The sequence below is a fragment of the Myotis lucifugus genome, unplaced genomic scaffold (genome assembly GCF_000147115.1).
Source record: "Myotis lucifugus unplaced genomic scaffold, Myoluc2.0 scaffold_166, whole genome shotgun sequence".
Classification (NCBI taxonomy): domain Eukaryota; kingdom Metazoa; phylum Chordata; class Mammalia; order Chiroptera; family Vespertilionidae; genus Myotis; species Myotis lucifugus.
Genome location: NW_005871214.1, coordinates 1707909 through 1730378, shown reverse-complemented (window position 1 = coordinate 1730378; position 22470 = coordinate 1707909). Strand labels below are relative to the sequence as shown.

The 22470-nt window shown below is 44.0% G+C and overlaps 1 protein-coding gene across 2 annotated transcripts in view; it reads left to right on the top strand.

The window, feature by feature from the left end:
• PRKCH (protein kinase C eta) overlaps window positions 1-22470 on the top strand; it is a 218856-nt gene that overhangs the window by 5988 nt on the left and 190398 nt on the right. The window lies entirely within an intron of this gene.

Genomic DNA, 22470 nt, shown 5'->3' with positions numbered 1-22470 from the left:
CTTTCCCTTGATTCCTGAATCCAGGTGCATACATTTATAGCATCAACATTCTTCTAGATTCATTATCTAGCGCTTCACTCTCTTTTGTGCTTTGTAGTGGTTATTTATTCTCAGTTATTTTTTAAAAAAATATATTTTATTGATTTTTTACAGGGAGGAAGGGAGAGGGATAGAGAGTTAGAAACATCCATCAGCTGCCTCCTGCACACCCCCTACTGGGGATGTGCCCACAACCAAGGTACATGCCCATGACCGGAATCGAACCTGGGACCCTTCAGTCTGCAGGCCGATGCTCTATCCACTGAGAAAAACCGGTCAGGGCCTCAGTTATTTTTTTCTGAGCCAACTGGTGAGGCACGTCTAACACTGAGGGATTAAGTCAGTGTTTAGGGGAAAGATGTATTTTAGCCTCTCCGGGAGGTTTAATCCTATGTACATGAGTTGTATTGGATATATTGTTTCACTGTAGGAACTTTGCTATACTGGGGCTGCTGCTTATCATGCAGGTTGTGGCTCAGATGTTTCCTCCTCAGAGAGCATTTTCCTGACCATGCTATTATCTTGCCAGCCTTCATTGCACTCATCACTCTCTGTGATCTGTCTGCTTATTGTACCTTTGTCCTTCAGAGTGTAAACATCTTGAGACTAGGGACCCCCGGCTCTCTTATCCACCATTCAAGGTTCTAGCTCCAGCACCTTGAACTGTGTCTGTTATATAGTAGGCACTAAATATTTGTCAGAAAAAAGATTAAAACAATTTTTGTCACCCTCACTCGAGGAGTGAGGATATTTTTCCCATTGATTTTTTTTTGCGGGGGGAGAGTGGAAGGGATGGCGGGGGGCGGGGGGGGGGGACAGAGACAGAGACAGACATAGACATCAACTTGAGAGAGACACATCGATTGGTTGCCTCCCACCCGCACCCTGACAGAGGCCAGGGATTGAACCTGCAACTGAGGTACCTGCCCTTGACCGGGAATCAAACCCATGATTCTTTGCTCAGCTGGCTGACACTCTAATCACTGAGCCAAACCGGCCAGGGTAAGAATGATTGTTTTTAATGTAATTTGGGGGCAAGTAAAATGTAAGTATTTTGGGGACATCTTTCTTTAAACATTTTGTTTGTCTTCCTAAAGGAAAGAAATGAAAATAATTGGGGAGTGTCCAATAATTGTGGCTATTGCAGTGTCCCTCTTTTACATCAATTAATGATGTACCAATATGTGCTTGAAAGACTGGACCAGATTTCTCTGCCCTTGGAATATGGTAATGGATTGAAAACTCCGGGTACGGGAAACTCCTTGCTTTTGTTTCATATTCAAAGACTATGACTTAAAAACCCATTAAGATGTTCTAACTTTGTTCACTAGTAACTTGAGAGCCTGACATGTTAAATTAGGAGCAGCAAGAAAAAAAGCATTAAAAGGCTGTATTTCAACCTCGAAGAGCTAATGAGGTTGGTGGGCAGAGTGTGAATCATTTTATCTTATGCAACTCTTAGCACAGTTTTGATATTAGCAAGTGCTTAGAATGGCGACTAGTTGTGATAGTAAAAATGCACTACACTTTAATGAGATGGGCAGCATTTACTTAGATTGAGAGAGGTGCCTTGGGTTTCTGTAGTCTCTTTTCTATTTTATAAAACAATTGACTAGATCAGGTTCTCTTTCTGTGTTGACGGCTGAGCTCCATTTTATTAGAATATGATGAAAATGAGGCCTAAATGGAAACTCAGTACTAGTCTCCTCTTTTTCACTGTCATCATGACTGTATCTAAAGTGATCTTTCTCAGTGGCCAAGCCGACAGTCATTACTTAACTGCTCAGTGGTTCCCCACTGCTTCAGATAAAGCACAGCTCATTAAATGGTATAGAATGTTCTCCATGATGTGGCCCTTGGCTTTCTCTCGAGCCTTATTCTAACCCACACCGTGAGCATCTCTCAGGTCCTCCAGGCTCACATTGCTAATTCCCACCTGTGCTTCATTGTGGCATCACTTACCCAGAAAACTCCCGGACGTGTCAAGCCTGGGTTTGGTCCTCCTCCTTGGAATTCCCTCAGCACCCTGAGATCCCCACGGTCCACCGTCCCCTCCATCCTGAAGGAATGGACGTATGAATGGATTGGGCTCTCGTGGGAGTGTGTGATATTGGTCAGAGGGAGTTCAGGATGTAATCATATGGGCAGTGCACTGATTCGTCCCCTCAGCTTCTGGGGTAGCTACTCTAACAGAGTTGTGCATGTTTTTGCATGAAATGCCAAGCCCTAGGTGAGCATTCATCCACCCCTGAGCATGACCTGTGTCCTGGGCCTGTGCTCTGCCCTGGTAGGCAAAGTGGACAAGATGGACATGATCCCTTCCTTTGTAGACCTCATAGTTCCAGGAGTGAGATAGATTGGGGGGCGGGGACGATAACCAGGAGATTATAGAACAGAAGTAAGTACTAAGATACCGCTGAGTGCCTGGGACATTTTCCTGGAGGGGAAATAGCTGATTTTTAGGCCCCAGCATAGATAGCCACAGGCCTGCTTTATTTAAATGCCTGTGGAAAATCATTCCTCAAGAGAAGAAAAGGAACTTCTGATGCAATAATGCTTTCCCAGAGAGACATCACAGGTGCCCTTTTGAAAGGTAAAGGTTCCTGACCCACGGAAATGTTTCCATCGTTGGAAAGTTTGGGAGGGGATTAAGTTGTCCTGCTTGCAAGCAGATGGCCTGAGAGAACATTTGAGTCTCAAAGGCAGAAAGCAGTAACACACTAGGTGAACCAGCTCACACCCTACGCTTTGTACAGATCATAAAGGACTCACAGGTCCTGAAGCAGGAGAGTCACCTCGTTCAGAACAACCACAAAGCCGGATAGCTCTTAGGCCCCTGGACAGCCTGCAGATGTAGTCATTTGGCAGAGGTGTTTTTAATGTTGAATCCGGAGGCATTTAGTTCTTAGGAGGTGCTTCAGTTTGCTACAGACCACACCACTCCCTATTACAAACCCTTCCTTCTGATTCATTCCATGCTCGGAGGTTTTTTTTTTGAGATCTACTATAGCTCCAGCCTTAGTTTTCAGTGTGGGAACCAAAACTTCAGCTAAAGCACAACTGTTGCCTTAGCTCACGTGATTTGTGACAAACAGACACACACACACACTCAACATCTACATACATAGGTAGATAGACTTACTTAGATGTATTTATATATCTTTATTCATTTATAAATACATTCCATTAGATGTATGTTTATTTAGATACTTATGTATCTACAATTGTAGAGCAAGCTGGTTTATTATTATCCTATATAATAAAAGGCTAATATGCAAATTGACTGAACGGTGGAACGACCGGTTGCTATGATGCACACTGGCCACCAGGGGGCAGACGCTCAATGCAGGAGCTGCCCCCTCATAGTCAGTGCGCTCCCACAGGGGAGTGCTGCTCAGTCAGAAGCTCTGAGCCAGCCTCTCCCGCCTCTGGCAGTGCTAAGGATGTTTGACTGACAGCTTAGTCTTAAGCTGTCAGTCAGACATCCCCCAAGGGCTCCTGGACTGCAAGAGGAAACAGACCAGGCTGAGGGACCCCCCCCCCGCCCCGAGTGCATGAATTTCATACACCAGGCATCTAGTTAAATATATGGGGAGTTAACTGCAAATTAGTATTAAGTATAATTTTAAAAAAATCTCTTTGTATTTCATTATATAATGTCCAGCAATATGTAAGTGCATTGTCATCATGGCAGTAAGGCAGTGATGGCGAACCTTTTGAGCTCGGCGTGTCAGCATTTTGAAAAACCCTAACTTAACTCTGGTGCCGTGTCACATATAGAAATTTTTTGATCTTTGCAACCATAGTAAAACAAAGACATATTTTTGATATTTATTTTATATATTTAAATGCCATTTAACAAAGAAAAATCAACCAAAAAAATGAGTTCGTGTGTCACCTCTGACACGTGTGTCATAGGTTCGCCATCACTGGAGTAAGGAGAGCTGGGTTCAGGTTGTGGCTTTGCTGGAGCACTTTCCTTCCCCGGACCATGACCCATACCTTCCCCTTTCCCCTCTTCTTTCCTCTCAGGAGTGCATCTCCTAAATTCCAAGGGTCCCCACCAGATTGCAACCAGGGCAGCAATGGGCAGGGATAGCTCCTCCCAGGCTAACCTCCTGACCCTATCTCCAAGGCCCCCTTTCTCTGACGTTTCAGTGAGCCCATAGTAGCTCCCTCTAGGCTCTCTTCTGTTGCTTCTTCTAAGCTCTTCCTTGATTCACTGCCCCTAGCTTTAATAAATGTACTCAAAATTAAAAAAATAAAAAGGTATGGCTTTGCCACCTATCGCCTTTGACTTTAGGCAAGCCTGGACCAGCAAGGTCTCAGTTCCCTGGTTTATATCATGAGGGGGTTGCACTAGCATATATCTGAGGACCTCCCATCTCTAAAGCCTCGGCCTCCATGTGTTAGGCAATTGCATCATTTCTTCTCTTTTGCAGTAATTGGTTTGGTTTTAAGTAGTCAAAATGAATTGTGTCTTATCAAAGTTATTAACTCCCAAGAATTAAATTGGTCTAAATCTAAATTGCTCAGGCTTAGGGAAGACTTAGCTCAGGTCTAAATAACTTTTAGTGTCGATAGTGATGTTAATGCTATTTCCTTGGCTTAGAATCCTACTTAAGGAATTACCGGGGTCCTCATTTTAAGCCATGCAGCTATATTTCTTGATTTGCGCTAATGGGCTCCTTGTTCTACGGGAGTGGCTGTAAGTCACGTGAGAGAGACTGAGAATCCCACTGTTTGAGCTTTTGCTAGAAGCCATTCTCACTAGTGCTGTAATTAATGCTTTGTAGACACAAAGTGTCTGTAGCCACCTTTTACATATCCACCCTAAGTATTGACAAATACTATAAATCACTTGTAGAACAGACATTTTAATTAAACAGAGGAATGAGCCCGAGGGTATTGGCTATCTAGTGTTTAAGTGCTCTGCTGAAGAATTTCAGGAGATGGGAAATTGTTATTGAGAACGATGTTGCTATCCGGGGAGACTGATCAGAATTACTATGTTTGTGTATTTCTGTGGCATCAGTAAGTTAGTAGTGATTGTCAAAGCACACAGGACTTTTTAGTAGAAAGACTCACTATCAGTGCTTTTGTAATGTACTGTCTTCTAGAAAGTTCCTTTGCGTTTACATAAGTTTTATCTTGTACACCTTTGTCCTTATAGGGAGATGTTTGGTTTGTGCTTATGGTTAAAAAAAAAAAGACAATTGCCAGAGGATAGAACCACCCATGGCCACCACAAGCCCCTCGTAATTACATTAATAAACTCAGTCTTATGGGGACAGTGTGAGCATGTTCTAGACAGAGCCTTGTTCTCCAAGTGCTTAAACCCAAACCACAAAGCTGCATGTTCCTTTGAAAGTCATGCTTGCCCCTTGTACTTGCATAGCACTCTTCCTACACCTCTCTCATAGCACTTAAATACCATGCCGTGCCTCCGTCCTCACAATGGACTTTGGTGTTCTTGTCTGTGATGTCAGAGGGAGGGCAGCCTGAGCTCTGTGGCCCCTTCCAGCACCCGTGTTACATGGTTCTAGTTATGGTTCCTTTGGTTAATGAAAATTCTGCTCCCTTGTGAAGTAGTTGCTGGAGACTGTTCTGCTGATGCTCAGATTTGTTCTCGGCACTGAAATTAGTATTTCTGGAAGAGTGCACAAAAGCCATAAATATAGTAGCATAATTCCCTAAACAGAGTGCATTTGTTAATCTGGGAGCCATGGAGCTCTTCCGTGCTTTATTAGACATAATCATTGTTCCATCACAGCACAGAAGAGTGGAGAACAGGTCCTCAGCAGAAGCAGTGCTTCCGAGAAGGGCTTTGAGCCCTGGTCACGTTTAGTGCGGATGAAGCGATGGACTCTGTATCTAGGAAAGTGCACTACATGCATATTGACAATATGCTGGGAACAGCGTCACCAGAGTGGTGATCCCTGAGGCCTGACGTGAACACGGGGCCTTGGGTTAAGAAACACCAACTGAGAGAGAGGTGTCAAAAAGAAGGCCTCTGAATTTCTGATTCCCCGGGCATGGTTCTAACGTTTCCCCCTGTATTGGAGGACATTTTCACTGCAGTTAATCATGGAAGACAAACAGTAGAAAGGGGGAGCTATGACTTTTAGCGAAAAAGAGGTGCTTAAAAATGTATCCTCACTTCTGGCTCCTGGTGAAGTATACCAAATGATGACCCATTTTGGGACCTATTGAGTTTGTTATTTAGGTATGTTCAAAAGCCTCTATTTTTGTAGGCGTTTCTTTGAGGTTTGCAGATGAAAAGTTAAAAACACACACACACACAACCAAAAAACTAGGACAGTTTGAGTGACCTTGGCTTGGTACCTTTTGTTAATATAAACTTTTCCCCTGTAAAAAATAGATAGGATTTATCTGTACTGGGCATTACGGTGCACACTGGGTTAGTCCACAGCAAAATGATGAAACCAGTGATGCTTGTCTGCTCCTCTTGCCCTGTGACCCCTCGTCCGCTATGGCCTGGGTCCCTTGACCCACAAGATTTTCTGATCTTCTCTTGAGTTCCAGCTCACCTTGCCAATACCTTGGAAAACAACCTGATGGTGGTAGAAACTGAGCTGAATGGAGGTCGCCCGCAGCACGGCCCCCTAGCTGGCCAGAGGTGACGCTGGAATCTAGCTCTCTGGACTTCGGCCCAAGCTGTTTTCTGGACGCCCCTCAGTGTGTGGCAGCGGCAGCAGGAATGGCATTCATAGGTTTTTATTGAGTGCCTGCTGTGTGCCTGACTCCGTTCTAGGTGTAACAGATAGGACAAGAGAACAAGACACCCAGAGTCTACCCTAGCACGGAGAGGTACGTAATAAGCAAGCAAGCAAGCAAGCAGGGGATTGCAAAAATAACAAATGGTGGTTAGATGCTACGTGGAGAATTAACACTGGGGGGTGTGATAGAGTGGACAGAGAGGGACTCGCAGAGAGGGTGACATTTATTTGAGACCTGAAAGACAAGTAGCCACCATATGAAGATTAGAGAAAGGGCATCCCCTGCAGAGGGAACAGCTAAGGCCAGGAGGTTGGAGCAAACTTGACATGTGGAGAAACAAACAGAAGCATTGGGAAAAGGGTAGACTTGGTGTGTGTTGGCAAGTTTGTGGCATCACCCCAGCTCGGCTACAATGAGCGAGTCCCTTGATCTCTGACTGTTTTCTCCTCTGGAAAATGGTGCTAATGTTAGTATCTCAGAGGATTGGTGTGAAGATTAGATTGACTACATTAAACATGCCCAGCACAAAATAGGCCCTCAAGAAATGGTAGTTTGGGTTACTTTCACTCTCCCAAGGAAATTCGTATTTTGACAAGGGCCTTTGGAAAATAATCATATCGGCCAAAGAAAGCCCTTCATAAGGTTGCATCGTAGACAATGGGGGTGGCAACGTAAAAGTCTCCTGGGGATGGGGTAGGGTCCAGTCTTGTTGGTGCCCCTCAGATGACATAGAAGCATCTGTTTATATTCTGCCTCTTTCAGCACCATATTTTCTAAAGGGAGAATAGAGGAAAGGAAACAAAGACCAGGAAGTTTATTCCAAATTTTTGAATGGTATATTTGTTTTCTACAGACTCCTAAGTATTAGTGGAAAGTTTCAATATTTAAAAGAATAGGGTAATTATAATAATTGATAGGGCCCGAAAGTGTTCCTTTTTTAAAAAACAAAAACAAAACTATAAATTATGGATGAGAATTAATACACATGGTGCCAATCATCATAAAGGAAATAAAAACCTCAAAAATTATGAATAACTACATAGAGTTGATTCTTGCTTACTACTGAAAGCTCATTTACTTTATTGACTATAATTTTGTGAATTAACTGGATAATTTTGCCTATTTTGAACAATTTTGGATAATGCCTATTTTGGCATCTTGCTGATTTCCAGAATATTTCTGACCTCCCCTTCAATATCCATTTGTGTGTACTGTAAAAAGACACACTAGCATTCGCCTAAGCCACATAAACTAGGATGCAGAATCTGCAATTACAGAGTAATAGTACACAAATACAGGCTTTGAGGAATATTTATTGGACGACTACCATAATTATCAGTGCATCATCGTGTGATGGTTGGGTGTCAGCCAGATTGGGGCTTAACTATTAGGTCTGCCTCTCATTAGCAGAGGTCATTGAACTTCTGCCAGTCCCGGCTTTCTCATCATAACATAGTCCCTACCTCACAGGGTTATGTGAGAATACAGCGAGGAGTTATGTAAACTGTCTAGCACAGTGTATGACACATACCGCTGCAGAAAAATTATCATTGTCACCACCACCATCACTCTACCCCAGTACTTAAATATGAAGTCATGGGCGCAGCCTTTTCTGAAATTATCTCTGAAAACAGTAAGACGTTTATTCACATACAATTTTAGAGTTTTTAATTTTAGAGAATTTAAAGTTTAGTAGAGTTTTTTAATAATAGAAACTTTCATAAGAGGTTTATGAGTTCAGCCTTCTTGTTTTTGCTTTTTATTTGAGATTCTGGGGTGTAAATCAGTAGGATGGTGACTGGTAGAAGAAGAGATGGTTTGCTTCCCCTAGAAGAATAGGAGTTTGGGGTGAATTCTACACATAGGTTCATTCTGGTCTTGCAAGGAATATGTGGAAATGAAGTTGGAATCACTATAGCTATAGTGTTGGCCAAAGTTAGTTTATGGAAAACCTTGAAATTGAGTATTGGATTGTTCATATGATATTGGACAGAGATTCTGAGTTAGTGTGTATAACCAACGAGAAAGAAGTAAAGTTACACTATGCAGTTGCAAAGGACTTCAAAAAGTCCTTCATCTTTTAGATGCAAAAGCTGAAGTGGGCACTTTTATTGATGCAGTTAAGTGAAATGATGGTAGATGGCCTCTTTCAATTGGCATTAAAAGATGTTTCCTCAATTTAAGTTTGAGCATCTAATCATTGGATATGAATTATTATCATGCTTTCAAAAAGAAAAACTATAGTTTTAAAAGTGCATCATTTGAACTTGTAGATTTGTGGATAAAATCAAGGGCACCAACAATTTTGACTTGGCTTGCAGGAAATATGAAGGTTTTCCCTCTATCTTGACTTATCTTAAAGCTAATTACTCTAATTTTAACCATTGACTGGGTACTTGTTTTGGGTTTTAGAGCTTTCACAGTGGTCAAGTTAGAGGTTTTCTGAAGTGCACATATTTAATTTTTCAGAAGAAAAGTTTCCTTTGCTCTATAATAAGGCCCAACAGTGTCTGCAATGATGTTTAGCACGGCCTTGGTTTTGGTTGTTCACATGTCTTGGTTAGCTCTTGGGCTATGAGGAGGATATATCTTTGAATCTCCCTGCTGGGCCTCCTCACCTTCTTGTCATGCACATCCTGTACCTGGGTTGTGGTTGCATTGATCTGCCGGGGCACTGTTGTTGCAGAAGTCTGGGGGTGACTGAGAATGTGTCTGTGGGTGTCTGCCCTCCCTTCAGCCTGACCTGCTGCTTTCAGCCCAGGGGTACTGCTCTCTGTGTGAGCACTAGGGACCCTCCGCCTCCCCCCAGCCCCTGGCAAAGTGCCCTGCACATAGTAGGAATCAGGAAACAATTGAAGAATGAAGAAATTCCTCACTGTTCTCATATCTTGAGTCTGATCAGGATTCAAATGCTGTCATCCACTTTTGCTGAAAGATTTTCTCTTTATAAAATTCATATTTCAGCTATAGATAGCAATACTCTGTGTATGTGTGTGTGTGTGTGTGTGTGTGTGTGTGAGAGAGAGAGAGAGAGAGAGAGAGAAAGAGAGAGTTAAGAGTAGCTTAGAGAGAATGAATCTGCTAGAGTGATTTTTATTCTCTTGATTTAAATAAGTGTAAAATGTGTGTGAAAGGACCAGTTGAATCCCAGGTTCCCCAAACAAAATGTTAACTCTTATTTAGATGATAAAAGGTGCTTTTCAAAATAGGAAAATCTGAGAGACTTACCCTTCTGGCACACCAGAGGTCAGGAATATTAATGACAGTCTGCCCTTGGGAGGAACAGGATACCAGCAGCGAGGGGGTATAAACCCGATCATGGTTTCACTGTGACCTTGAAGTGGTAGTTGCCATTTAAGCTTATTTTCCTTAAAATATCCTGTTCTGGCAAAAATAAGTGATTTCTATGTTGCCTCATTAGGACTCTAGTGTGCATTTTTCTCCCTGAACTGATTTTCCAATGGCTCATTGTTGACTCCTTCTGCTGTAATTTGGTCCTATTGAACTTGTATATGTGGGATTTTGTTTCAAAACAGGAAAAATTATGATTCTGAAAAATTGTTCCCGTCAAGATAGTAAATGTCTTCCCATTAATATTATTTCCATTTATATCTTGAAGTCAGATGCACCGGGTGATAATTCTGCGTCAATGACACGTTAAAAAAGAAGAAGCCAACTGACAGAATTGGAAGAAAAAAATAGTGGTCTCACCACTCTCCTCAACCCCTCGTCCTCTAACACTGCCCTCCCCCCATCTTACTCTGCAGGCCCCAAACATCCTTACTTGTTTTCTCCTTGGGCTGTTATTTGGAAGAGCTGAGGTTAGAGTGCGAGGTATAACCAGGGGAGCTGGTGTCCTTGCACTCACATTGTTCTCTGTGAGCAAGTGCACTAGTCTCCCCGGAGCACAGGCGCTGACAGGTGTGAGCTTCCTGCTCCCACCTGTGGCAGGTCTTGCAGGCAGTCTTCCGATGAGGGGAACTGCCTGTTCAGGCCCAGTCCTCCACCTGCTCCGTCTGGGTCCCCTCTGTGTCCTCCCTGGGTCACATGTTCCCTTTCTAGTACCTTCATCCTCTCCCTTCCTCTGGCACCTTCCCTTCAGAAACAGACCCATATCATTCCAAACACTCGTGTCCCCAGCTCCACTGGACAAGCCCTTCCCTTTTGAAATGAGGCTCAGTTTCTCCCCTTTCCTTCTCAGACACTCTCCCGAAGAGCTGTCTGCATCTGCACCGCCCCCCCCTCCCGCCCACCCCACACCCCATCATTCTTCTCCGCAATGCAGGCCGGCTTCAGCCTCTGTCACTGTGTGAACACGGCTCCTGCAAAACCAGGAATAACCACGTATTCCTACCACTTACCTGTCTTGTTGGCTGCTACATTCTCTTTGAGACAGTTTGCTCCCCTGCTTTTCTGTTACTTTAGCACCTTCTTGGATTTTTTCTTTTTTTGGTACCTCATCCCTTAACCTCCTTCAATATTGGTGTTTCCTGGGCTTTTGTCCTTATATTTTTGTCTCTCTCATTCCAGATGTCTTATCTGTTCTTCTGGTCTCAACTATATAGCACACATGCTAAGGACTTCCAAAGCTGTGTCTCCCACCTTTGTCCCTGAGCCCGATTCTTGCTTCTAGGACTGGGGCAGGCTCAGGGCAAAGGGCTTTCTACTCCATTTCCTTCAATCCTTACAACAGCCTGTGTGGGATGAGCAGCTACCACAGTGCCTGCATTTCCTACCGGAGCAAATTGTGGCTTAGGGAGGTCCAAGAACGTGTACAAGGTCTCACGCCTTACAGACTTGCTGGACAGACCTACTTGGAACTCCCTCAGGCATCTCTAAGTCAATATTGTCCATAATTAAATACTGTATCTTTACCCCAACCTGCTCCTCGGCCCATTTTCCCAGTCAGCACTGGTCTCACCTTCGTCCAAGGCATTATTGTGGAATTTTCTCTCTCCTTTCAGCTCTTTCCCCATTTCAGTTCAGTGTTAAGTCCTGCTGAATTGGCTTGCAAAATACTTCCTGAGTCAATTTCCCCCCCATCAGCACCACACTTGTTCAGGCCCTTGTCATATAGATGGATTATTACAATAGCCTTGGAACTGATCTTCCTCCCTCACACCCACTCTCCACAGAGCTGTCTGGAAAAAACTGTCTAAAGCTCAACCCTAACCTTCCTCTTGCTAGAAATCTTTCCAAGGCTTCCATAGCCTATAGAGGTCAGGCTCCTTGGGAAGATTTGCGGTAGTCTGGCCCTTGCCTACCTCCCCCATTTCATCTCCTACCTCTCCTTGTCTCTCAGTTCATCATCTAGGTACAAATGAGCAACTCAGGCTTTTTTTGCTTCTGCTCATGACTAATTGCCTTCACTTATAGTAGCTATTGGGGGAGGAGAGCAGATAATCCTTTGTACAAAGGACTTGTTATTAATATTGGAAAAGATAGGGATGAAGGAAGTTGTATAGCACAGGTATGTCACTCTCCATGTAACTACAGATAGGCCCGAGCATGCACATACCCACACACACTTCACAGCAGCCCCTGAGGACCTGAAATGGCCAGAGACCGTGTTAGGTGCTGGGGGTGCAAAGCTCAAGGAGCTCACCCTATGGTTGGGGAGATGGCACAAACCCACATCATGGGGTAGCTGAGTTTAGAATAGACATGTGTGCAGGATGGTAGGGGATTGTGAGCCTGGGGAATTCAGGGAGGACTTCCTGGAGGAGGTGATATTCAAATTAAGGCTTCAGGGAAAATCAATATTCACCAAGTTGAAAGTGGCACAAACTTCTTTCCCTGTTCCCCCTTGAGGATTTGTATTTTTTTCTATGGAATTTTACCCACATGGGTCATTTTACATAGGGATCGCAACACTTAAGTGCCTTTCGAAAGCAAACTGTACCTGGTTCATACCATTGGCAGGAACTTGCTTTATGAGGGTGGGGAGATTGTCTTGGTCTCTGTTTACTCCTCGTGCAGGGACAGGTGCTGAATAAATGGTTGACCTGGATGCCTTGAAGTGACAGGTGAGAAAGGGTTCTTCTCTCTTCCCCAGAGGTGGTAAAAGTCAGTGTGATACTTGAGGCCTGTGTGGGGGTGGCCCTGTGAGGTTCTAAGCCTGGTGGCCTGCCTCTGTAGTGTAACTGGGCTATCTCCTGGGAGGGGCAGAGTGTAGTCTAGATGCCCAACTCTGTTCTGAACACAAGTGCCAAACTCATTTGCAGGTGAAGGGAGTGCCCGTTTAAAGGCCAAACTGGTAATTACATTCAAGCAGAGGGATGGTGAAGGTGGAGCTAACTCATTTATTAGCATAGAATATGATCAGCCTAACTCACATAAATGTAGATTGCTGTGGTTTGTCCTTTTCCTAACTGCAAAAACAGCTTTGGAGAGAGGATCTTGGTTATGAGTTTGTCCATGAGCTTAAAGATCTCAAAATGCCAGAATATGTCATATCTGTAGGCTTTAACCTTTAGTTAATTACAGACTTTTATCTCCGTAGATGTGAAGTTAATGAGTATCTTGGTTTGGGCTCTGAGTGCTCTGCCCAGACCCCTGTTCCATAGGGCTTCGTCACTGCCTATTATTGGTGTGAAGCCTCTGTTTTTTCAGAGGCCTATTTCCACCAGAAGATTCGCACCGTAAGTGTTTCCACAGGAACTGCCCTCTGCCAGTGTCATTGTTGTGGCTGTATGGCAGAGCCCACAGGGCGGAGGTGTGTTAGCCCTCATTGAACATGCGACAGATCTTTCCATCTCTCACTGCAAACTTTCCAGTGTGTTCTGGTCCACCGTGGAGTCTTCAAACCAGTTTTACTGATTACCATAAGAAAACTGGTAACTAGATATCTTAAATTGTCCGTTGAAGACTGGCATCGAAGAGGGTAATTTAGTGTTTAACATGAGACAATGCCATGTAGAAGGCGTTGAGATAGAACTGTGTGTAGCATCACTGCTAAGACAGCCAGAGAAGCATACCTATGAGTAAGGCAATTTTGTCTCTCTCACCTTCTCCATGGACCAACAGATATTGTTCCAAATGAATTACTAGGTTCATTGATTCTTCTCACACAGATTTCTTGCTTTTACTTTTTCCCGAGTGTTTGCAGGATGGCCTGGCATAGTCACTTGTGAACTAGACTTCATGTCACTGCCAGGTTGTCATTACAGTGGAACAATTGCCAAAGTGATCTCGTTATCTGGGTTGATAAGTCAGAGGAATGGTTTGGAGGCTAGTGTCCTGTCTCAAGAAAGGTTTACTATAACTTCTATTAAGAAATGAATGAATCTCAAATGATTATACCCCAAGTGAGAGAGCTTCCAAAAGAATGGTCCTGAAGAAAAACAGCTCGTTGAAAGAGAAGACACTAGATTGGATAGAGAAGACTGGCGTGTTCAGACCCATTGCTTCCTCTTATAAACCTATGAAAAGACTAGACTGTAAGGAAAAGAAGGTCTTACATTTTATTGGGGAGATATTTATTTGTTCTGGACTGGGATAGAACAAGGACTAGACAATCCAGGGCAGAATGACAGGTTCTTTAGACTTTTACCTTAAACATAGAGCTAGAGGCCCGATGCTCGAAATTCGTGCAAGGGGCTCGGCCCTCGCAGCCCTGGCTTTGTCTAGAAGGTCGTCCATAAGGACGTCTGGAAGGTCATTTGGCTGTCTGTCTAATTAGCATATTACGCTTTTATTATTATAGATGGGCCAACGTAAGACCTGGCCTCTTTTTGTAGTCAAGCAATATTTTGAGTAGTATTCATTGTGTAACAGCATATGACACACACACTGTTAAAGTATAAAACTTGGTTTATGAGTGTGAAGATGTTTAAAAAGAGTTTTGTCCAGGCAGGCCAGCGTGGCTCAGTGGTTGAGCGGTGTCCTATGAACCAGGTGGTCACGGTTCAATTCCTGGTCAGGGCACATGCCCAGGTTGTGGGCTCGATCCCCAGTGGGGGGTGTGCAGGAGGCAGCTAATCAGTGAATCTCTCTCATCATTGATGTTTCTATCTCTCTCTCCCTCTCCCTTCCTTTCTGAAATCAATAAAAATATTTTTTTTCAAAAGAGTTTTTTTCCATAACCATGTTAGGCTGAGATGAGTGGAATTATCTTTGGTACCAGGAGACTGATCTGGATTATTTTGAACAGGTATTTTCTAGGTTCCCATCTTCTGTGAGAAAGCACAGCCTAACTCCTTGGCTTTCTCCCAGGTCCAGGGTCCCGACAGTCAGGTTTTAAATGTGAGTCTTCTATCCCCAGAACCCCATCACCTTTATGCTGCACTGGGCCTGCATTTTGTAATGGTGGCTCTTTTGGATAGTGACTTCCTACTTCTAGTAATCTTCGCTCATCGTCCTGGAATAATGTTACTATACCTGTGGAACTCCATGAAGCTTGTCTTTTGAGGCACCTGGCTTGCTTGCGGGTCTGGGGAGGAAGAGGTAAGGCCTTGGTTCAGGCTGTTGATGAACCGGGTGATCTCTGGAAGTCCCCCCACCTCTGAGAATTCTGATGTCATCCACACCTGTTGCCACAGTTGCAGCTTCATGAGCCTGGATGCGGAAGAGAAAGGGAAATAAACCTGAGAGACCCAGCTCCACCGAGCCTGTGGGAAGTGAGGCAGGAGTCGGGTGAGAGGGTGCCTGGCATTTCCCGGCCACATCAATACAGACGTGTCCTGTGATGCAAACAGAGGCAGGCGAACGGCCCGTTGTGTGTCAGGTGCTCCGTGAAAATAAGCTGCTGTGTGATAGGTCCAACAGGCTGCAAGCTGGGATTCTAGTAACAGCATTAATCTTTTCTTTCTTGTTGATCTGTTCAATGATGTGCTTAATGTTTGTAAGTAACTTAACTTTCGAGAAAAAGAGTGGTGGAGAGTGTGGGATGGCTGCTGGGTGACCAGACCTGTTCTTTCTCAGGCCTGCAGGGCCAGCTGTGGGGCAACCGGACAGCTGCAGGTGCAGCTGGGCAGCACTGGGTCTGTAATCAACAGGTTTGCTAATGAATGAGATGGGTGGGGTGGTCACTTGCAGCTCTGCTCTGATGAAAGTACTGACCCTGCTGGTCTTTGCTTGGGCGACTCTTTGTGTGTGACTTCTGGAAGTTCCTTTCATGGCCTGCCTGTCACCTTCTATTTTCACCAGATCCAACATACTCATTCTCCCTCAGATCTCCTTTCTAGTATACCGTATTTCCTCACAAATCATTTTCCTCGTTCCACTAATTTTAGGGGAGCAGGTCCTAAAATATTCACATATAGATGACCTCTCCGCTCAACCTCTTCTCGTGAGCGCACTGATGGAGGGCGGTTTCTCTCCAGGGTCTCCTGTCACTTGTGGTCTCTTCAAGGCTGGCATGAGCAGGGTGTTTTCAGATCTTTTGTAGGAGTCTCCACTTAATACTTAACTATCCCCAGACTAAGTAGGCTTTATCTTCTTAATTTTTTAAAATTTTATTGACATTTTGAGAGAGAGAGAGAGAGAGAGAGAGAGAGAGAAACATCGATTTGTTGGTCCACTTATTTATGCATTCATCAGTTGATTATTGTATGTGCCCTAACCTGGGATTGAACCCACAACCTTGTAGTGTTGGGATGATGCTCTAACCAACTGAGCTACCTGGCCAGGGCCAGACTAGGTTGGTTTTAGACCTCATGTAAAAAGAGAGGGCCAGCATTCAGTGTCTTACCTCCCATGGCCTCTAGTTAACAGTGACCAGTACGTGGGAGTATTATGACTCTTGTATTCTTTCCCCATCCATAGATTAAAACTTTCAATATTTGTACTTGGAGACCAGATTGACAGAGCCTCAAGCAATAATGTGATTGTGGTGGAAATGAAACGTGTACTGTGCATGTTGAAGGGAACAAATGATACTCCACCATGAGTTTCAACTCTTCCTTCTGTCTTAGGTTCTGCTGCAGTGTCCAGAGGCGGCAGAGCAGTGCTCAGTGAAGTAGGGTCAATGCATAATAGTAGCAGGTTACTCAGTAAGGGCTACTTAGATGTCAGGTTGAGTGCTTTACACGCATTAACTCATTCAGTCCTCAGAATACCATTGAGACAGTAGATAGATTCTCTTATTACCTCCTCTTTGTGAGGTGACTGAGGTCCAGAGAGGGTAAGATACTTGCCCCAGGTAATGGTGGAGCGGAGAGCCCCTAGGATGCATTATACCTGCTTTACGAGATGAATAGGCAAAATGAAAAACTTGGAGATGAACTTCTGTGTATTTGCTCTTTAAAAAAATATATTTTATTGATTTCAGAGAAGAAGGGAGAGAGAGATAGAAACATCAATGATGAGAGAGTATCACTGATCGGCTGCCTTCTGCTTGCCCCCTACTGGGGATCGAGCCCACAACCCGGGCATGTGCCCTGACCAGGAATCCAACTGTGACCTCCTGGTTCATGGGTTGATTCTTAACCACTGAGCCAAACCAGCCAGGCCATTAAAGGTATGGATCTCTTAATTCTGATAAAGTGGGAGAGAAATGACTAATTGTTGAAGAGTTTATAGAGAGCCCTGGTTTAGGAAAGACAACTTCCATGTGCTGTGTAAGCTTCTGCAGCAGATGACAGACAGGTCCCTGGATAGCACAGTGCTTCCCTGGATGACGTGCCTGTACTGGCAGTATAAGGAGTGAAGTATCAAATTATCACACAGCACCAATTTGATTGGCCTTCCCTGGGATTTATCTCCCTTCAAACACGGTGCTTACTACCCTATATATTTCTGCTACCTTTAATTTTATGCTCTATTAATAGAACCCTGAATTACTAAGGTCATAATTCAATTTATCACTACATGGGCAGTGCGTAAAGTGTTGGGTACACTCTACAAAGAGTAACTTAAGGTAGTCAGTGGAATTTCCAGTGCCGAAGCCTGTAGTCTACAACAATGGCCTCCTCCCACTCACCCTTTTGAGATATTTAAAAATGAACTATTACTTTGCCAATAGGGTCACCACTTTATTGGAGCAATTATTATGTGTCTGGGGTTGTGTTAGACATGGGACACGCACACATAAAAAGATAGATTCTCTGCCCTCAAGGCCATTATCATGTAAGGGAAACATACATAAATACTTTTAGGGACCACAGGTTATATTTTGTGTGTCTGGTATGGCCTTGATGCAGAACTCTGTAAAGGAACAAAACATTCATGAGCAAAGCAAGCACGAGCAAACATTTCTCTCACTTTCTTTTCTGCCTTCTCTTATTTCTACCAGTCCCTTTGAAGCTAGAGGGTGAGAGGTGAGGGCTGGTGGCGGGGAGGAACCAAAGATAGGTAGTATTTCTAAAACTCTGAAGTTATTTTAGTGAAAACTCAGGATGCACTGTCATGTGGTTGCTTATCAAGGCAGTTTGGTTTGTGCCAAGTTAAAGGAGGGCATACTGATTTAATTACTTTAAAAAATGCAATTACTTTTTACTTAATTGTTTTCTCAGGAGTCATGGGGATGGGGTGCTGTGGTTAAAAGTGATTTCCTGGTGCTGTTAATATTTTTCTGATTCTCTTCAAAGCTGCATGGAAAGTAATAGCACAGGCCCATCCATGCCCTCCTCCCCCTCCAGTGGCCTCTATCGGCTGTCTCCCAGGCCTTGGTGCCCATACCCAGTGGTTGTCAGCCAGAGTACCTCCTCCCTGCTGGTGGGCTTAACCATGGTGTTTCTGGGCCTAATGCAATTGAAGCATCTATAATTTATTCCAAAATTCTATTTTTGTGGAGGTTTGTGCTCTTAGTGTGGATTTAATCACCCCTAAGTGGTGGTCAGTGTTAACCAGAAGCCATGGGGAGGTAAAACACCTAACGTAGGCCCTTCAGAGAGAGGTACTTCGTCCTTTTTCATCAGAATTTGTTTAGTAGTCCTTCCCTGTTTTATATACCAGAAGCCTAATATAAGTAGTAATGAACCTCGTTAGGAATTTATATGGGCAGATCTGAGGTGTTAGATATTAAAACTTTTTTACACCATGAGTGTTAACATCAGTCAGTCAATGAAGTGTCCTGGGGTGAGGAGGATGCAACCATTATTTACCAAAATAGAAAGAAAGAGAGGACCCCAATTTTTCAGGGAACTGTATTAAATGCACTGTAATGAGCATGGCTGGGCATTGGGGTAGGAGAGGGAGTTACAGGCCTTGGGAGGGCAGAGTATCTCACTGGTTTCCCAAGGCTGATTCATCCAGGTTCCAAGAAAGCTGTAGAAACCCACAGGGGAATTCCCCGGCTCCTTTCCATTCCTCTTTCTGACATGATCTTAGATCAATTGATTTGCAGGCCAGCCTTCCAGTTTTGTTCGTATTGATCTGTTTTTATGTCCTGAATGGCAGACTGTCCAGTTTATGATTGGGGGAGGGTGTCACAGCCATAGCAGGGTGCCATAGAGAGGACCGATTGTCTCTATGTTTTGGGCAAGTCATCAAGGCTCACCCTGCTTATTTATTTATTTATTTATTTATTTATTTATTTATTTAAGATTGTTATTGATTTTTAGAGAGAAAGGGAGAGGGAGAGAGAGAAACATGGATGTGAGAACAGAACATTGACCAGCTGCCTCCTGCATGCCCCATACTGAGAATCAAGACAGCAACCTGGGCATGTGCCCTGACTGGGAATTGAACCTCAACTTTTTGGTGCATGGGATGACACCCAACCAACTGAGCCACACTGGCCAGGGCTCGCCCTGCTTTAGCATGCTCTGGAGCTGTGTGGCCAGAAAATGAATTTGAATGAATAGAAGGAAAGGGCTGGGTGGATAAAAACATGAGGCTACCTAAACCATGTGTGGCATCTGGAGAGGTGGGAGGTGTAGGACAAGGTTTATTGGCAGATGGAGGGAAACAAAAGCTTTGCCTTTACTTCTAATGTATGGGCTTTGGTATGTAATTTACGTGGCTGACCTATTTTTTCTCTCCTCTCCTGTCAGTCACCAAAAGCCACTTTCATTAGACTTTGGTTAATATCTTTCCTGTGAATCCCCCAGGCTCAGTTAGGGTTAACTCCCCACCCCCATATTATGCTTCCATTGCAACTGGCGCCTCTGCCTTGCATGTTAAGTATAGTTGACCCCTTAACAATGCGGGGGTTGGGACACTGACCACGTTATGCAGTTGAAAATCTGCATATAACTTTTGACTCCCCCCAAATTTAACTACTAATAGCCCACTGTTGACTAGAAGCCTTACCAATAACATAACCATTAATATATACTTTATATATTATATGTGTTTTATGCTATATTCTTACAATAAAGTAAGCTAGAGAAAAGAAAAAGTTGTTAATAACATTGTAAGTTAACACATTTATAGTATTCATTGAAAAAGTCTGTGTCTAAGTGGACTTATGCAGTTTACACCCATGCTGTGAAGTGCATTTATAATTGGCTATTCATCCCCACTAGACTGTAAGCTTCATGAAGGCAAGGGCCACCGTCCATCAGCATCGTCAGCTCCCGGCACACGCGTGGCACACAGTAAGTGACCAGGTCGTGTTGGTTGTCTGACTGACAGACCGACACAGAGGCAGCCTTCGGAAGTCTTGTTCAATGGAATCAGTCTAATAACTGATAAAGTGATGATATCAGTTTGCACTCTTAAAAGTCTGCACTTGAGACTTCTACGTGGCAGTCTGTTTGCTTCACCCTGTATGGGCTCCAGTCTTTGCCTGTTTCTTTTCATTTCCTTTTCTACTTCGACTGTCAGGGTGATTTCAGCTGAGGAAACATAGGAGGTCCCACAGCCTGGAATGTAGTAGGGGCACAGCTGGCACTTGATGACAGATCTTCTGAATCTAAATCTGGTGCTTTCCGCTGTCTCATGCTGCCCTCCCCATGTTCACTGAGCACCTGCTATGTACCAGTCCTTAATATTTTTTATCTTATCTAATCCCCCATCAGTCCTGTTGAGGTAGATGTTGTTATCTCCATTTTTTAGATGAGGAAATGGAGGTTCTGAGAGGTTAAATAATTTTTATGGAAACACACAACCCAGTTCTCCAGTGCTGGGGTCGGGGGTGGGTACAGCTGTTGCCTGCAGAGAGAGCCAACTGAAACCTTTTTGATTCTCTGGTAGGGAATGGGGAGCAGTGCTGGTCACTTCAGAAATTCTGGTTGATGCCCAAGTATATGTTGATTCGTATGTTCAGGGCTGTGTCGCAATTATTAGCTAGTGTCATTGATGTGCCAGGACTGTGCTTGGGATACAAAGGTAACCATGTACAGAACTATGTCAAAATATGTTATAAATGTCCTCAAAAGGCCTATGGAAAGTACTGTGGGAATGTAGAACTGGGAAGATAACCAACATTTGCATAGTGGTTTATATGTGGTCTCTTGTTTTTATACTCACTCCTATTTATATAGTGTCCCCCCACACACACACACCTTCCCACCCTCCCCATCCCTGGGCAGTCGGGCTTAGGTGGAGACAGTGGCTGTCCAAAGGCTACCTGTCAGCCACTGGGCACCAGAAGACAGTCAGCACAAGCATTTGCCTGGCCTGTTTTGTAGACAAATGGTATATAAACAGAGAGAAGAGAACTGACAGATATCTAGATCTATGGCTTTTACAGAAAATAAGAATTACTTACTCTTAATGGTCAGTGTTGCTGCTTTGTCTGCTGGCTCCACATTCCTCTAGAGCAGTGGTTCTCAACCTTCCTAATGCCGTGACCCTTTAATACAGTTCCTCATGTTGTGGTGACCCCCAACCATAAAATTATTTTCCTTGCTACTTCATAACTGTAATTTTGCTACTGTTATGAATCGTAATGTAAATATCTGATATGCAGGATGTATTTTCATTGTTACAAATTGAAAATAATTAAAACATAGTGATTAATCACAAAAACAATATGTAATTATACATGTGTTTTCCGATGGTCTTAGGCGACCCCTGTGAAAGGTTCGTTCGACCCCCAAAAGGGTCGTGACCCACAGGTTGAGAACCGCTGCTCTAGAGCCTGAGAACAGCTCATTGCCTCTCAGGATCATTTTTGAAACGGAGACTAGAAACTGCAGCGGAGTCTCTCTCCTCACCTCTTCACCAGAGGCCCATGCCTCGTGATGACACTAAAAGGATGTCTTCCCTCCCCCCCACCCCCCGCCACCACCCCTCGTCTGTCTCCACCTGGGAGCCAGAGCACTTTGCACCTACACTTTCCCCGGCATCCCGGGGAGGGAGTGAAGGGAATATTGTCAGTGCTTCTTCGTGGGGCAGAGATGTCAACTGTGTCAACCCTTTAAAAAGCTTTTCTGTTAGCTTAGACCCTCATGTAATTCCCAAGTACTAGTAACCTCCCTGACTTTGATCTTACAGTGCTCAGAGACCAGTCCTTTAGTGTCCGGGGTGGTAGACATTTCTGTTGAGGGATGGTAGGTTATTTTTCTACTCTCCTGTAAAAGTTGGTCTGTCTCCGTCGCCTCAGCCAAGGAAAAGGGTAGGTTCTGGTGCTTCCTCGTCACACGATCCCTTTAAAGAAGCATCACTTTGCTTTATATGTTAGGAACCCAGGGTCCAGGAGTCCACCACATGTGTTTTCAATCTTTCAATCAATTCCCACAGTTTAAGCAGTGTTCATTTAAGATCTGCAGCGCTTTCATGAAATGACTAGTGACCCAGTGCACAGATTCGTGCACATTGAAAGGAAATTAATTAGAAGGTGGCCGGCGGGGCGGATCTGGG